Here is an 18007-nt window from a genome sequence, read left to right as displayed (position 1 = left end):
TCTTTTGAAGAAACGATACCCTATTGACGAGTCTGTCGAATAAATACGGACTAAATAATGAAAAGCCGTCATGCCTGCCCACAGGTGGACCCCAGTGTTCAATTTCTTGGTATAAGTGGCGGTGTTCCGGCCTAGCCATAGCTAGTCCACCTAGTTGCTCGCTGCCACTTTAGGACAGATAGCAGCACAGCTGGGGCTGTGCCTTAATTAAAGCCACGGCCTCTTCCTTCCCAGTCCTAGACATTTCCCATCCTTCAGTGTGTATTTATTTTGGAGGTCCCACCTCGGAAGTGGTGTGGATGGAAGGGGATGAGGGACGGTTATGGTTGCAGGATCAAGATGCAACTAATCTAGCATACGCTCAATGTTATATCCGACAGCTCTGAAGATGGTTTTCCATGGTTCTCCCATTTTCACACTAGACAAATGCTGGGACTGTACCTTAATTAAAGCCACGGTCGCTTCCTTCCCAGTCCTAGACCTTTCCCATCCTTGCGTCACCTTCAGTGTGTTAAGCGACGTTGAACCGCCAGCAAAAGAAACTAATGCCCGTTATTTCACCGATAGGCACAGGGAAAGGTAATTTCGTTCTTCATGTGATCACTCATCCCTAAACGTGCATATTTTGTTCTTAATTTCGTTGCTTATCGAACTATAGACTGGGTCTCTCACTGCACAGCTTCGTTCTCCCAGCTCAACACATTATCTCAAGTCGACAGTAACTTATATAAATGAGCTTTAAAATGCTGAGAGATATGTGTCCGCTCCTGCACCCATATAGCAGCCGCAAGTTTCTCGTCCACAGTGAAAAATGTCATATTGGCCCTCCTGCACTTGAATTTCAAAACTGCAGTGTCAAAGTGACCGCCAATTGCAGGAGTTTCTGCAGAGTCTACAATTGGTCGTTCATCTTGACATTTCCAGAAACTTCCCTCCTGACATACCAAAATCAGACGTGATGGCGTTTCGAGAAACTTCCCTCCTGACATACCAGAAACACTAACACTAATAAAAGTTGTATATTTTGTTCTTAACTTCCTTGCTAATCGACAGGCTCACGATGTATGGAGAATACATTTCATTCTCAGATAATCACCCCCTCACTACGTAATTCTCACTCCAAACACAGGATGTACGGAGGAGATATTTCGTTCTCAGTTGATTATCGCCTCACTACGTAATTCTCACTCTAAAGTAAGGATGTACGGAGGAAACGTGTCAGATGGCAAATCACTTATTATTATTTACGTCGCACCGACACAGATAACAGGCGTATGCAGAAGTCTTTTCCGGTTTCACTGAGAGATTGCGCCAGCGAAGAGTACGCAGCGTATGAATTTGACACATACATCAGTTTGTTTAGTCTGGCATTAACGTACCAACACATACAAGTTGAGTCGACATGATAATTGAATGATAAAAAACGTTTGTGCCTGAAAAAGAACATTTTCGACACGCATTGCTTTTCTTATTTAATAAAAAGGAAAAGGCTGTGTAAAGTCGTCGATTGCTGGTAGAAACATATGGTGAACACGCTCCATCGACTAGAACATATGAGACATGGTTTCGACAAATCGCTTCTGCAAGAATACCATGGTTTGTGTCTGGTGAGACCAGTACGGTAGTGTGTATTATGAACTCTTGAAGCCCGGAGAAACCGTCAATGCACAACGCTATCATCAACAAATGATTAATTTAAATCACGCATTAATCGAAAGACGACCAGAATGGGCCAGAAGACATGGCAAAGTAATTTTGTTACACGACAATGCGGCGTCTCACACAGCAAAACCAATTAAAGACACCTTGAAATCGCTTGGATGGAACATCCTTCCGCATCCGCAGTACTGCCCCGACCTGGCGCCATCTAACCACCACCTCTTCGCAGAGCAGCACTTCAGCAACTTCGAGGAAGTTGGAAAATGGCTCGACGAATGGTTTGCCGCAGAAGACAAGCGTTTTTCTGCCATGGTATTCATAACTTACCCGAAAGATGGGCGAAGTGTGTAGAAGCCGATGGCCAATATTTTGAATTTTAAAAATGAATTTCTCTTGAAAATTACCCGTTTTTTTTTTTACCACAAAAACCTGAAAAACATATGCATACACCTGGTAGGTGTTATGGCGATTATGGGACTGCAGAGGGCTAGGTGTGGGAAGGAAGCGATCGTGGCCTTAATTAAGGTACAGCCCCAGCATTTTCCTGTTGTTAAAGTGGAAAACCACGGAAAACCATCTTCAGGGCTGCCGACAGTATGGCTCGAACCCACTACCTCCAGAATGCAAGCTCCCCGCTGCGCGATCCTAACCGCATAGCCAACTCGCTCAGTAGATAGCATAACAAAATCAGCGAAACTTTCTTCGTCATGATAACGTTCCAATAAATATTTCTCTCCTGACATACCAGAATAACCGACTCTGTTTTAGTCATGATAACGTTTGGAGAAACATCCCTCTCGGCGTATCAGAATCACCGACACTATCTTCATCATGACAACGTTTCGAGGAACTTCCCTCCCGGCGTACCAGAATCACCGACAATATTTTCGTCATGACAACGAGGAACTTCCCTCCCGGCATACCAGAATCACCGACAATATTTTCGTCATGACAACGAGGAACTTACCTCCTGGCATACCAGAATCACGGACACTATTTTCGTCATGATAACGTTTCGAAAAACTTCAGTCCCGGCATACCAGAAACACTGACATTTCTTTAGAAGTGATAACGTCTTACAAATTGGTCTGCCGGTAGAGGTGCAGGCTTGAAATTTTGGCTAAAAGAAATTATGCAGGATTTTGAGACCTTCATACCATACGAAGCTACTGATCGATTTATTTCATTCAGCTATCAGAGATTTATGCATATATCCCTCAATACGAGACTAGGTGTACCGGATAACGTGTCGAGTGGGAGTAGCTCGAGTACAGTTTCGAGTGCACACTCAACTTCGAGGAGGGGCTGTTATTACATACATCGTTCGATTTAGATCCACTAAATGGCATTCACTTACTAAACAAAGCTATTGAAATGAAATGGTGTATGGCTTTTAGTACCGGGAGTGTCCGAGGACATGTTCGGTTCGCCAGATCAGGTATATTGATTTTACGTCCGTAGCTGACCTGCGCGTCGTGATGAGAATGAAATGATGATGAAGACGACACATACACCCAGCCCCCGTGCCATCGAAATTAACCAGTGATGGTCAAAATTCCCGATCCTGCCGGGTATCGAACAACCCGGGACCCCTGTAACCAAAGGCCAGCACGCTAACCGTTTAGCCATGAAGCCCGACAACAAACCTATTTTCTCGGTAAAATAGTGATGTCTAATCAGAAATGTCAGTGTGGGTTTTATGAGCATGTAAACTGGGTTTAGTGAGTAGTCAGCGTAAGATCGCATTTCAATGGCCGATTTTCTCCAGTTGAAATTGGAGAAACGTTCGCATACAGGTAAATAAGCCCAAGAAAATCCACCATGAATGGGGCTGAACGGACCAGACAGTGCAGGGAACGCCAGAAAGCCGAGTTGGTGAAGGCCTATCAGCTGAGTACGAGCACTGCTGGTCGTTCTGAATGGCGTGATCAACAAAAATTTTCGCGCTGAATCTATAAAGGTACCACTAATTAATACTGAGAAGCGAAGAAGGTTCAGGGAGCATAATAAAGGGGCGCGCGGTGAAGCAAGAGCGGCCGCCGTGCAGTCGACAACCTCTGTTACGATCAATGGGCCTGAATCGATATTGAGTGTCGAAGTTGCAGATGCTGTGCATTTGGAGAAGCTATCAGTTATGAGATGTTATTAATCCAAAATTTCCGCAGTCGTGTCAACAACACAGATCTGTTTTAAAGGCAAATGGGTAACAGGTGTCCTGTTGTTGAACCAAAGCTGTATTAATAACAATACTGACGCGCAGGTAACCTAGACGATAATGTTCACACTGCGCACGATGGAGGAGCCTACTCCATTCTAGGACAATGAAAAACTACCCACTGAGACAAGGGTGTACGGAGGAGTTACTTCAGTTTATGATCATCTCGATACGAAGATCTCTCTCCAAACCAAGAATGTAGGGAGGAATTACTCTACTGATGGACGATGCTCAAGTCACTACCCAATTTCTACTCAAAGCCAAAGCTGTACGGAGACGATAGTGGCAGTGGCGTACACTGAACCCCATCTACCCCAGCGCTGCTTGGTAAATAACATTTTATTTATATTTTATTATTCCTTAGAACGCTTTTTATAAAGTTTAAAAAAACTGCTAATATCTAGGCCAAGTACAGCTGTCTCGACGATCCGCTCGCACTACCTCAGTTCAGCTTCTCCAGCGAGCTGGGTTTCCTTGCCAGCGCGAAAGAGAGCTACCCAATCGAAATTTAAGTCGCTTGGATGACGCATACACTTGAAGCTTCCTTGTCCTTGAAGCTGTGGCCCCTCCCCAGACAGCAATTTACGGTGACGGGCCAGCAAGATCAGGTAGGACCCGTTAGTTTTAATACTTGACACTCGAAGTGTTCGGCGCCACACACTAGAGGCTACAATAAAAATATCAACAAGTTAACAGTACAGCCACTTACACATCGTCTTGCTAATAAAAATAGAGCCTGTTTATGAAATCAATTGCAATATAAAAGAATTTATTTTATTTTTGGATTTCGGCATGTATAGACTTGTTTTCGAGCAATTCATTGATGACACGTGTACAGTATGTTTTCCGATAGTCGTAGAAAAATATTTAGGTTGCCCAGCATGAACACAGAGCTAAGCGAATGTTGTATTTGGTTGCCTGTAATGGTGGTATATAGTGAATTTTTGTAGTGTTTCTCCTGGATTACAGGTGAAGTTTTCGTGAGTTCTGTGCCGTTATTCATGAATATAACGTGTGTTATGCGTCCTGATGCTGTAGATTAAGTTATGGTGGTGTCGTCACTGCCGTGAATATCAATTTGAAAATATGTGCGAGTGTGTAGAGGAAAATATTCTTTAAAAACCTTTCTCAGGTAGACCCGTCCACGAAAAATGCAGGCTTATTAAAGAAGGTAGACCAACTCCAGATCTACCAGCCTTAACAAAACAAGTAAAAGGTTTCACTAGGCACTTCACTGCTTCCTCGTACGAAAAATATGTTTGGTTGACAGGATGCACCAAAGTGAATGCTCTGTTCTGTTGGTCTTGCCTTCCTTTTGCTAAAGACAGAAAAACAAGCTGGACTAAAACGGGACATATTAATCTGGGAAATTTTACCAATGCAGCTGCTTCTCACGAACAGACTATAGGACACATCAGAACATGTTATCTCTCAGCGTCGTTTGGTAAAATTAGGGTGGACACACAACTAGATGCCCAGCTCAAACGGGGAATCACATTTCATAACGAGTGGGTAAAACAAAACATGGAACTCTTGAAGCGTCTTGTTAATGTTGTGTGCTTTTTATGTAAGCAAGAACTTTTTTCTGAAGGCACGACGAGTGTGAAACCTCAGTTAATAGGGGTAACTACATCGAGCTGTTAAAATACACTGCAGAATATGATCCTCTCTTGAAAACCCACTAAGAGACATCCACAGGTGTTAGGGGTGTATCAGATATAATTCATAATGTTTAATCGATGCAGTGGCAAACTCGTTGCTGGAAGAAACAAAACCTAAATTGAAAGTAGCCAAGTTTGTTTCAGTTTTAGTGGATGAGACGACTGATGTTTCCAACAATGCACAACTCTCCGTTGTTATATGTTATGTTTACAATGGGAAAACAAAGAAAAAATTTGTCGGGTACAGTGACGTCATTGAAAACATAACATGTTTAGGCATTTCAGAAATAGCAAGACAATATTTGACTGAGTTTGACTGTAATAAAAAGTTAATTGTGCAGTCTTACGATGGAGCTGCTGCAATGGCCGGACATACGAATGGAGTACAAGCTTTAATTAAAAGAACACATCCTCAAGCTTTATTTATTCATTGCTACGCGAACCGCTTAAATCTAGTTTTGTCCCATACTGTAAACAAGTTGTCTGAATGCAAAATATATTTAGCTCTCTTAATGGTATTACTGCTTTCTTTTCACGTTCAGCTAAACGGGCTACATTCCTGAAAGAGTATTTGCATAGGAGACTTCCTAGTGTTTCACTTACTACGTGGAACTACACTGACTTAGCAAATGTCATGGGATAGTCACCTAATAGCGTGTGGGGCCTCCTCTGGCCCTGCGAACTGCAGTGAGACGCACTGGAAGTGAGTCGACAAGTCCCTGACACCAAATCGTTTGGAGAGCGGCCGCCAATGCTGGTCTGTTCGTGGGTGCAGGATCCATGGCACGGAGCCTGCGTTCCAGGACATCCCAGATATGCTAGATAGGGTTCATATCGGGGCTTCTGGGTGGCCATGGCAGTCGTTGGATCTCCGCTGCATGTTCCTGGAACCATTCTCGGGCGACGTGGGAGCGATGTAGCGGCGCGTTATCATCTTGAAACACCGCAGAAACTTCTGGGCGCTGGAAGACCAAAAATGGGTGGAGATGGTCTCCGAGCAACTCAACATACCGCGTACCATTCAAAGTCTCTTCCAGAACAACTAGGAGGCCCATTCCATACCAGGAAAATGCACCCCAGACCATAACAGAGACACCAGCGCTCTGGACCACATCTTCGAGGTAGGCAGGATCCATCGCTTCATGTGGTCTGTGCCACACACGGTGCCTCCCATCGGCATGGTGCAGTTGAAATCGTGATTCGTCCGACCATATCACGTTACGCCATTGTTCCAGTGTACATCCCTGGTGACTGGCGACAAATGCGCGTCGTTGTGCCCGATGACGTTGGGTTAACAGTGGCACCCGTGTGCGGCGCCGGCTCCCATACCCCATAGAACCCATGTTCCTACGGATTGTCACTGGGAGACGTGTCTAGCACGGCATGTGTTGAATTGAGCCGTGATTTGTTGCACGGTTGCCCGTCTGTCACTATTGACAATCCGCCTCAGATGTCGCCGGTCACGGTCATCGAGGGTGGCTGGACGGCCGGTCGTTCGTCTGTTGTGGACGGTGATACCCGCATTCAACCATTCACGACACACCCTGGACACGGTTGATCGTGTGAAGCCGAATTCCCGCACCACTTCCGAAATCGCACTTCCCATCCGTCGGGCACCGACCACCACACCTCGTTCGAACGGTGTCAGCTCACGACGACGTTCCATGTTACACCTGTCGCATGCACAGCCACTGCTCACAAGGTCTCCTACACAACTGCCGCTGGCACAGGGGCGTGTGGTGCGCAGACAACACACCTGCGCATCAGTGCTCCGCTATCCCATGACATTTGCTCAGTCAGTGTATACAAAGAGGTTATTGAGCACCGTTTTCATTCACAGAAGTGATCTGTGTGAAGTTTTTTAACTCAATGCTACGCAATTCCCTCGAAGAATGAAATTTTAGCTCCAGTGACAGGTTACCTCATTGCGGTGAATGAGATGAAATTCGGAAGGCCATTTTATTCGTTAAGAAGCGAATTTAAGTCCACCTATTCAGAAACAGCACAAGAAATAAGTGAACCAACTAAAATAAACAGTCCTGATTACAAACAAATTTACTGTGAAATATTTGATAATGTTGACAGCTGCCTCGAAATGCATTTTCAGGATTATGGAAAACTGAACTTCTTAGGACTAATATCTGCGGAGAAAGGAAAGTGTGAAATTTATCAGAAAAACCTGCCTCAGGCTGAAATTTCTAGTCTTCTAAATTCATGCCCTGGCCATTTCGATGAAATTAGATTGAGAAACGAACTAACGGTGTTCTACAGTAGCGAGGAGTTGGATGAAAAGAGTCCATTTGAATTCTCTTTTCAGAACGATCATGAATGTGTTGTTTCCCACAATGCGATCATTTGTACCGTACCAGTGTCTACTGCGTCGGTGGAAAGGACCTTCTCAGCTTTAAAAATAATAAAAACCTACTCAAGGAACAGAACGGGAGAAAAAATACTTTCAAGTTTGGTACTGCTTTCCAATGAAGCAGCATTACTGGAAGACGTTCGCCATAAAGATTCATTTTTTGAAAGAACTGTTCGCTACTTTGCTACGCAGGAGAGAAAAATGGAGTTCACCTTTAAAAGAGAATGTCAATGTTGTCGACATGATTCAGGACAGACCACTCTGTCACTAAGCAACATGAAATTAATAATTTCATTATTTACTGCTCACTACTTTAGTGACCAAAACGGTAGGCAGAATGGCAAAATGTCATCTCGGAGGAATTCTTCAAGGTGCACCAAACTCTCTTTCACATTAAAAATCTCGACTGGATTTGAACCCCCCTTCCCGACTGCAAAGTACCAGCTACTGGGCAAATACACAGCTGAATTCACCCCCAAAGATTATTCATGTGAGTTATATTTCAAATTTTCTTTAATACCTAAACCGTTGTGTAGGGGTAGCGTGCTTGCCTCTTACCCGGAGACCCTGGGTTCGATTCCCGGCCAGGTCAGGGATTTTTACCTGGACCTTAGGACTGGTTCGAGGTTCATTCAGCCTACGTGATTAGAATTGAGGAGCTATCTGACGGTGGGATAGCAGCCCCGGTCTCAAAAGCCAAGAATAACGGCCGAGAGGATTCGTCGTGTTGACTACACGACACCTCGTAATCTGCAGGCTTTCGGGCTGAGCAGCGGTCGCTTGGTAGGCCAAGGCCCTTCAAGGGCTGTAGTGCCATGGTGTTTGTTTTTAATACCTAAAATTTTATGTATTTATTTATTTATTTATTTATTTATTTATTTATTTATTTATTTATTTATTTATTTATTTATTTATTTATTTATTTATTGTTTGGTCTTTTTGCCTGTTATATTTCCACTTAGATATCAAGTGAGTTCATAAAATGGTAATGTTTGCTTTAGAGAGTGTAGTGGGCTACGATTGCTTACATTAAAAAAAAAACATTTTTGCAGCTGGGGTAACGAATATGTTCACCGCACGCCACTGGGTAATGGTTATTTTCCTCTCTCTTCACAATATGTAAGGTATTTCGTGTTTATCTACCTGCTCACAGTTAATCTGTGTCGGTATGTTCGGTATTCAGCCCGAAGGCTGGTTTGATCCTCTACAGCTCCACCAACAGCTGTCATGGATAGCCTAGGTGTCACTGAAGAGGCATACTAGGGAAATGAGGAGTGAGGTCGTTTCCCGTTGCTTTCCTCACTAAGCCAGAAGTTGCTATTACATATCAGTCTGCCAAGCCCACTGAAATGCATGCACCAACCGACCCTATGAGCGATATTTTCACACCATTCATAACAGGGACTGGCTGCATAAGGAACGGTATTACTAGAATCGCTCGTACCTCGGTCACTTTCATATTGTCAAAGCCAAGGATGTGACTGAGACAGGTCAATGAAAGAAACAAATTTATTCTAGCCCATACCAGAAGACATAGCGCACTGTAAACACTACATCCCGCCAGCACTTCTTTGTTTTCCGACTGGGATAATGCTCACTTCTTTACGTAATTTCCTGTAAAATCCAAATGTGTGCGTAGGATACGTCCAATATCGCGGCCGGTTTGTTCCTTCATAATTTTGACATAAGATAAATGGGAAGGTGGGCGTGAGCTGAGAAAATTGTCCTGGACGCGGAACTTCCGACAATAGTTTGACATGCGAGATACTGGAATTCTGATATGGGAAACACAAAATAGGAAGAATCCCTCCAGGTAATAGCGAAACGTCTGTGAGGTGAAGGCACAAGAAGAGAAAAACAAGGTATGAGATCAACAGTTGAAATTACCGCAGACTCTACTCAAACACCAGGACTAGCCTAGAATAAGGAGGTAGGCGATGTTGAGGAACGAGGCATGGTCTCAGGACCAATCCCATAGTCTCTTGATCGGTTAAGCCATGTCAATAACTAACTTCATTCTAAAGGAAACTCGAGAAGCTCAGGAAATGAAAGCAGAGTTCGGTCGTCTAGTTACCTTCACAAATTGCATGAATGCACCGGATGTGGAATCAGAACAAATCGGCGCTCACTTGTTCGGGCCGGTCACGTTTGGTTGATTACAAAATGACGCGCACTCCGGCTGGACTATAAGAGGCTGCAGTCGGCTTTGTTGACCACTTGATCTCCAGTAACCTCTGAGTGACCCCAGGACCTCGCTACTGCAAGGTACGTGGGAACTGGCTCATCCTCAACAAATTATTTAAATAAGAGTAAGAGTGTTTGTATAAAGAACTATATTTTTATTTATATATTCATGATATTTCGTTTATAGACCACCTCTCTACACATCCACTTGATAGTATGTATTTTTCCTCTGCCATCAAAAGTGAACAATCTTTCTTAAAGCAACCGTTTCCTCTCGAGTTTCTATGGTTTCTATGGTTTTATATACAATTAAGAAAATGAAGAATACAAGTTGGTAACCAAATTGCAGTGAGTGAGGGTTATGAAATCTTCACAATGGTTAATTATTAACCTTTTCATTATCATTGACATTTAATAAGTTGATAAATTAGTTCAAAACACTTTTCCACATTACCCTATCCCATGCTAATCTTTTCATATTTATGCCATTATTCCGCTCTGACCACTTTACTTTTCTTACCAGCTTGATTCAACATCTCTTCATTTATGTATGATACAGGTCACCAATCCTGCCTGTTGCATTTCTCTATACCATTATATTTCAGGGCTTCAAACTCGTTCTATCTGTACTTGATATTCTATTAATCTTACAGCGAGTTGGCCGTGCGGTTAGAGGTACGTGGATGTGAGCTTGCATTCGGAAGATGTTGGGTTCGAATACCACCGTTGGCAGGTATGAAGATGTTTTCCAGTGGTTTCCCATTTTCACACCTTAATTAAGGCCACGAACGCTACCATCCCAATCCTAGCCCTTTCCCATACTTGCATCGGCCGAAAACATTCAGTGCGTTAGTGCGACGTTAGACCACTAGCATACAAAGATATTTCACCTCCATACAGTATCACATTGCACAGTAGCTTCTTTCTAACGTGCATAATTATATGTATGTATATACCGTACGCGTATTTAAAATACAGGACAGCCTGAAGAGCGTTCAACTGATATTTGTAAGGTCCTATCCGTGGCACAAGTACTTAGTTGTTCAATCACAGATTAAAATGAAATGAAATATTTAATGTTTAACACAGGATATAAAACATGCACATGTAAGATCACAGTCTTTGTACGTACTATGCATGTTAAATCTCAACCTGGAGGTTGGCTTCATTTTCGGATTTTTAAAATAATTTTATTGGTTTTTATGTCCCACTAACTAATTTTACGGTTTTCGGAGATGCCGAGGTGCCGAAATTTTGTCTCGCAGGAGTTCTTTTACGTGCCAGTAAATCTACCGACACGAGGCTGACGTATTTGAGCACCTTTGAGCACTAAGCCAAGTTGGGTTCAGAAGGCCAGCACCTCAACTGTCTGAGCCACTAAGCCCGGCCATGATATCACTTTCGGAGTTCATGTGGTTATAAAGATACCACATGAATCAATAGCACCATATTGAGCCATATTTGGCAAAACTGAGCCAGAAGGTTATATTGAATCTATTGGCTTTACGTCGCACCGACACAGATAGGTCTTATGGCGACGATGGGACAGGAAAGGGCTAGGGCTGGGAAGGAAGCGGCCGTGGCCTTAATTAAGGTACAGTCCCAGAATTGGCTGGTGAAAATGGGAAACCACGGAAAACCATCTTCAGGGCTGCCGACAGTGGGGTTCAACCCACTATCTCCCGAATACTATATACATGCTCATGCAGAAATCAAGAAACATTGTGCATACATTTCGTCAATCCGGGCTGCTTGCAGGACGTGCAATTAGAGGATTAATGTGTTTCTAGTTGGCAAATTGCTCCCGTAAATGAGAAAGCTACTTAATGCACACACAAATAAAAGCTATTTACCATTGTAATAAAAGGCTGTAATTAATTTTAATATTTTTTGTTACTGGCAAAAGATACTAAAGATAAAGATGGTAATAATGTATTTGTTTTTACAGAAAGTTCCATGAAACGGAATCCTTTTTAAAAAATGTAACCGTTCTCGTAATATACTATAAAGTGATATCTTAGATTAAGCTACTGTTATGCAAAAATTTAAGAGCCTTGGCTTGTCAAGGAGATTGCTGTCTAGGTAGCCGGCGTGTAGATATTGGAGTGTTACGTGATCATCGCTACAACACTGTCGGCCATACCATACTGTTTGCCTATCTTGGCCGATGCCACTGCTTTTCATATCAAGCACCTCCTCAGATGATCTCGTGAGGTTAAGTAGACTTCAGTCAAGGATTAAATATTTGGATAAGCCGAGAATCGATTCCGAGGCTTACGGGTAAGAAGCAAACATGCCACTCCCCTACCGTGGAGCTGGATAGTCAGTATCTGCACAGAATATTAATTCTCGAAAACGGGAAAGCGTGATTAGCGCAGTCACTTAGCCGCTGGCTTTTAATCGGTCTTCAGAGGTTCGAATTCCAGTGGATCACCTGAAAAACCTCATGATGACACGAGGAGCTTTCAGCCTACATAGCTGAAATATAAATGAGCCAGGCATAACGGAGATACACTGAAGAATGTGTAGAAGTGAAAAAATGCTTTAAAAAAATAGTTTATAATGAAGAATATATTTCACTAGAAAGGTTAATGGTATATGTCTATAACACTTGTTTTGGGACCATTCTTAACTAATAATAGGGCAGCGAGCCTTCACCATTCGTTGCAGTATGACTGAAATCAAAGAGCCGAAAGCAACTCTCACACTTCTTCGCATTCATCCAAATAAAATTCTGATACTCTCCTGCATTTCAAGTCTCAGAACACATATCGCTATCGAAATACAAATAGCGGTAGTTGTAGGTTCTAACACACACCTTCGACACCAGTTAACGGACAATTTCCATGCTCACGCATAAATGTGGACGACAATCAAGCGTATATAAAATCTCTAATACAGCTTTATTTAACTCAGTGAGCCATATATATAGGCCTATATATATCTTAGATGATCTTTATTTAAAAATATTGGGACTGTAATGATAATAAACCGAGCAAGTGGCTGCGCGGTTTAGCTCACGCAGCTAACAGCCAGCATTCGGAATATAGTGGGTTCGACCCCCCACAATCGGCAGCCCTGAAGATGGTGTTCCGTGGTTTCCCATTTTCATACCAGGAAAACTCTGGGAGCTGTACCTTACTTGAGGGCACGGTCACTTCCTTCCTACTCCTAGTCCTTTCCTCTCCCATCGTCGCCATGAGACCTAGGGTAGATCATGGAAGACTACTGGCAAAAATGAGTGCAATTAGACTAGAAAAAAGAGTGACTGAATGCGTGGCTTTATTTCTAAAAAATTAGAGAATTAGAGTAGACGAGGCTTTATCTGTCCCTGTAATAATTAAGAGGGGAATTCCTTAAGCCAGTATTATTGGAACTTTATGTTTTCTTATATAAATGATATGAGTAAAGAAGTCGAATCAGAGATGAGGTTTTTTGTGGATGATGTTATTCTGTATAAATAGCGTAATAAATAAGTTACAAGATTGTGAGCAACTGCAAAATGACTTCGATAATGTTGTGAGATGGACAGTAGGCAATGGTATGAAGATAAACGGGGTTAAAATAAAGGTTGTGAGTTTCACAAATAGAGAAAAGTCTTCTCAGTTTTAATTACGGCATTGATAGGAAGAAAGTTCCTTAGGTTATCACTGTAAGTACCTAGGTGTTAACATAAGGAATGATCTTTATTGGGATAATCAAATAAATGGAGTTGTAAATAAAGGCTACAGATCTCTGCACATGGTTATGAGGGTATTTAGGGGTTGTAGTGAGGATGTAAAGGAGAGGGGATATTAGTCTCTGGTAAGACCCCCAACTAGAGTATGGTTCCAGTGTATGGGACCCTCACCAGAATTACTTGATTCAAAACTGGAAAGAATCCAAAGAAAAGCAGCTCGATTTCTTCTGGGTGATTTCCAACAAAAGAGTAGCGTTACAAAATTGATGCCAAGTTTGGGCTGAGAAGACTTGGGAGAAATACGAGCTGCTTGACTAAGTGGTATGTTTCGAGCTGTCAATGGAGAGATGGCAAGGAATGATATTTGTAGACGATAAAGTGTGCGTCGTGTTTTTAAAAGTAGGAAAGATCACAATATGAAGAAAAAGTTTGAATTCAAGAGAACAAATTGGGGCAAATATTCGTGTATAGGAAGGGGAGTAAGGGATTGGAATCACTTACCAAGGGAGATGTTCAATAAATTTACAATCTCTTTGCAATCATGTAAGAAAATGCTAAGAAAACAACAAGTGGGGAATCTGCCACCTGGGCGACTGCCCTAAATCAGATCAGTATTGATTGATTGATTGATTGATTGATTGATTGATTGATTGATTGATTGATTGATTGATTGATTGATTGATTGATTGATTGATTGATTGATTGATTGATTGATTGATTGATTGATTGATTGATTGATTGATTGATTACCTGTGTCGGTGCAACCTAAAGAAAACTGTAAAAAAAGTATGCTAAGCCAAACGGGGATCATCACTTACAATAACGAGATTAAAAGGAAGGGAATAAAAAGACGTAGTGTTGATGGGGAGGTCACGAGGTACAGTCATACCTTTCTACCCCAGCCCCACCCCACCTCCTTCCTCGTCGTTACTCTCAGACTTATTTGATTATACTCCACGCCTCCACCTCTCCGACGTGCGCACAAGGTGACATTTGATATGGTGCACTGGAGGTTATATTCATTCAGAAAGAAAAATTGTTTTTGATTAAAATCGTAAATGAAGGTGAGAGAATTATAAGACTGACTACACCGTTTTCATTCCTAGAACCATGGCTTATAGACATACATTCTCCCGCTAAGATCGCCGATCTAAGACATGAGTTTTAAACGGCTTCCCATATTGAACTTGGAATTTATAATAAGAGAGTGTGAATATTCGCCAATATAGTGCTCAGATATGATACAAGGAAACCACGTGTTTTGAATGTTTCTCATGGTCCGTTTTTATTTTGGTGCAAATACACTAATGTTCATAAAAAAACAGAACACCCTGAAAGACTAGAGATAGGAAGTTCATATTCACAGGACATGTTCATTCGTTTATTCTGCAGAAACGATTAACAATTCAGTCACCTAGGATCATCATGTGTCCTGTTATTTAATAGGCGCTGGGTCCTCCATGGCACTGATAAGTTGTTCCAAGTGTGATGGCATCGAAGAGTATAAGGCGAGAATGGCGTCCTGGGATATTGCCATCCATGCTAGATTCACCTGGTTGCACAGTTCAGTGGTTGGCATTGGGTCACAGCGCCGCACCCGTCATTTCACCATATCCCACACATTTTCGATTGGCGACAAGTCCGGTGATCGGGCGGGCCAGGGCAACAGGCTGACATCCTGTGACAACAAGAAGGCACGTGTTCGTGCAGCAACATGTGACCGCGCATTGTCCTGCTGAAATATGGAGTCTGGGGTGTCGTGCAGAAAGGGTATGGCTACGGGTCGCAGGATGTCAAACTGGTCACAGTGTCCTGGATACGCGCCAACTGTGATTTGTGGTTGTACCCAGTAACACCCCACACTATAAGGCCTTGAGTTGGCGTTGTATGTCTCGAGCGAATGAGTCAACGTGATGCCTCTCCCCCTGTCAGCGGCGAACCAAAATGCGGCCATCATTTTAAAACAAATGAGAACCGGGATTCATCCGAAAGTGTTACACTGTTGCGCCAGAGCCGAGGAGGACGCAGATCTGTCCTGCAATGCCATTCGGATGAGGTGTCGATCTTCTCATGAGGAGGTCTTGATGGTGCGACTAGACCCACCTCGTCGTGTTCTACGGGCTTCTGTGAACCATTCTGTATACACCCGTTGCACTGCCGACACACTTCGTCCCACACGAGCAGCTATTTTGCGGATGGATGCATCACGTTCTCTCATGCCAATAATGTGCCCTCTTTCAAACTCACTCATTTGACGGTACGGTTCTCACATACATCTGCGAGACATCCTACACGTGTGCTCAAGTCACACTGATCCATTACTTTCGATTTATAGCGACAACGAGAGCCGCAGGCACGTTTTACCAGTAGGTAGTGTTGCGCCGGAATATCGATGTGGATCTTGAAGCTGAAAGCCGACACGGTTCAAATTCTAATCATTTTTTCAGAACATACTACTGCACATGCTCTGTGAATATGAACTTCCTATTTCTAGTCTCTCAAGGTGTTCTGGTTTTTATGAATATGAGTGTAACTCTTCAATATCATGTTAAAATATTTTGTTGTGAACGCATTTACATCAGTAAAGTTATGTCAACTCGACTTACTCGACTTTATACATATACACCAATGTGTTTTAAAAAGTATTCATAGAATCGATAGTTCAATTATGTGCACGTAAAATATTTTTCGTTAATATTTTCCAAAGATGTCTACATAAAGAAATCACGTCATTTGCCAGCTTAGCTTTAACTCTATTCTGTTCAAACGTTTTCCGTCTATTGTTGCAATACTTTCGCACTTCGATGACATATTTCTTGCAGCAAAGGCTTCAGTAATTTCTGTAGCAACGATAGTGACAGTGTCTCCTTGTGACAGAACTTGCATATAAGTACACTTAAACACATATCTTTCAGATATAGTATTAGGTGCAGTTCGGTTGTAAATTGGTATTCACCGGACGAGTTGGCCGTGCATTTAGGAGCGCGTGGCAGTGCGCTTGCATCTGGAAGATAGTGGGTTCGAATCCCACTGTCGGCAGCCCTGAAGATGGTTTTCCGTGGTTTCCCATTCTCGCACCAGGCAAATGCCGGGGCTGTACCTCAGTTAAGGACACGGCCGTTACCTTCTCAATCCTAGCCGTTTCCCATCCTTACGTCACCGAAAATCTTCGATGCGTTAGTGCGACGATAAAACCACTAGGGAAAAAATCTTCAGGAGGATGTTTCACTTCACTGTGTCAAAGGCTCTCTCCCAATCAATAAAGCATACTAACATCTCGTTGTCCACGTCTATAATTCTCTCTGTTAACTTTTTATCCACTCTATAACTCTCTTATCCCCCTGCCCTTCTTGAAGCCAAATTCGGTCTCTCCCATGTTTTCATCTACTCTCTATCCTTCTCAAAATAATTCTCGCCACTGCTTTTACAAATTCCCTATCAAACTTTCTTTTTCAATTTCGTTTACGTCTAACCTTCACAGAAAGGCCTCATGGAGACGATGGGATAGGAAAGCCGTGGTCTTAATTAAGGTATGAAAATGGGAAACCACCGAAATCTATTTTCAGGGCTGCCGACAGTGGGGTTTGAACTCACTATATCCAGTGTCCAGAATACAAGCTTATAGCTACGCGATCCTAACGCCACGGCCAACTCACTCGGTCTCTATCAAACTAATCGTACGGTCCTTAACAGCTTGGAGTTTGTATTTCCTCGGAATGGGATTTTATAAGTGAATAAATGTTATCATTATACAATGAGCATACATTTTACGTAATGCGTAATATATCTTTTTCACATCTTGAAAGATAGCCGGTAACACCTTCCGGAGCCACTTGTACATGTAGATGGAGTTGACATAAATGTGACCAAATACGAGGGTAATCCCAAAAATAAGGTCTTTTTTTTTAATATAAATACAGAACTCTGTTCGTGTGGCTGTTGGTCACAATATTGTGAAGAGTGTTTCCCACGGTCTCTTAGGCCAGGAGATTTATTACGGTGAAGGAGATGCTCAGAGTAGGTGAGGGGGTTGATGGCCATATGCCTATACTAGGTGCAGGAGAATGTAAAACCATCGAAAACCATTCTCAGGACAGTCGACGTGGGGACCATCCGTGGCCACTTGCACGCCTAAGTCTACTCTGTAACCGCCAACCTGGCAATTGAAGTAATATGTCAGTATTTATTTACGGCTCAATGTTTGGGGGTACGGGAAAATGACCTGATCAGCGTTTGCTCAGGTACTT

At 42.7% G+C, this 18007-nt stretch overlaps 1 protein-coding gene across 2 annotated transcripts in view; it reads left to right on the top strand.

Annotated features, from left to right (window-relative positions):
- Positions 1–18007, top strand: part of Scp2 (Sarcoplasmic calcium-binding protein 2) — a 661095-nt gene that overhangs the window by 202535 nt on the left and 440553 nt on the right. The window contains exon 1 of one of the 2 annotated variants that reach the window (XM_067140240.2): positions 10097–10162. The exons of the other annotated variant lie outside the window; for it this stretch is intronic. The gene's annotated coding sequence lies outside the window, so the exon portion shown is untranslated. Of the gene's footprint in view, positions 1–10096; positions 10163–18007 lie in introns of those variants that run through there. 2 annotated transcript variants of the gene reach the window in all.

The sequence above is a fragment of the Anabrus simplex genome, chromosome 1 (assembly GCF_040414725.1).
Source record: "Anabrus simplex isolate iqAnaSimp1 chromosome 1, ASM4041472v1, whole genome shotgun sequence".
Classification (NCBI taxonomy): Eukaryota; Metazoa; Arthropoda; class Insecta; order Orthoptera; family Tettigoniidae; genus Anabrus; species Anabrus simplex.
The sequence above is the reverse complement of the archived record's forward strand: the minus strand, read 5'-3'. Positions and strand labels throughout refer to the sequence as shown.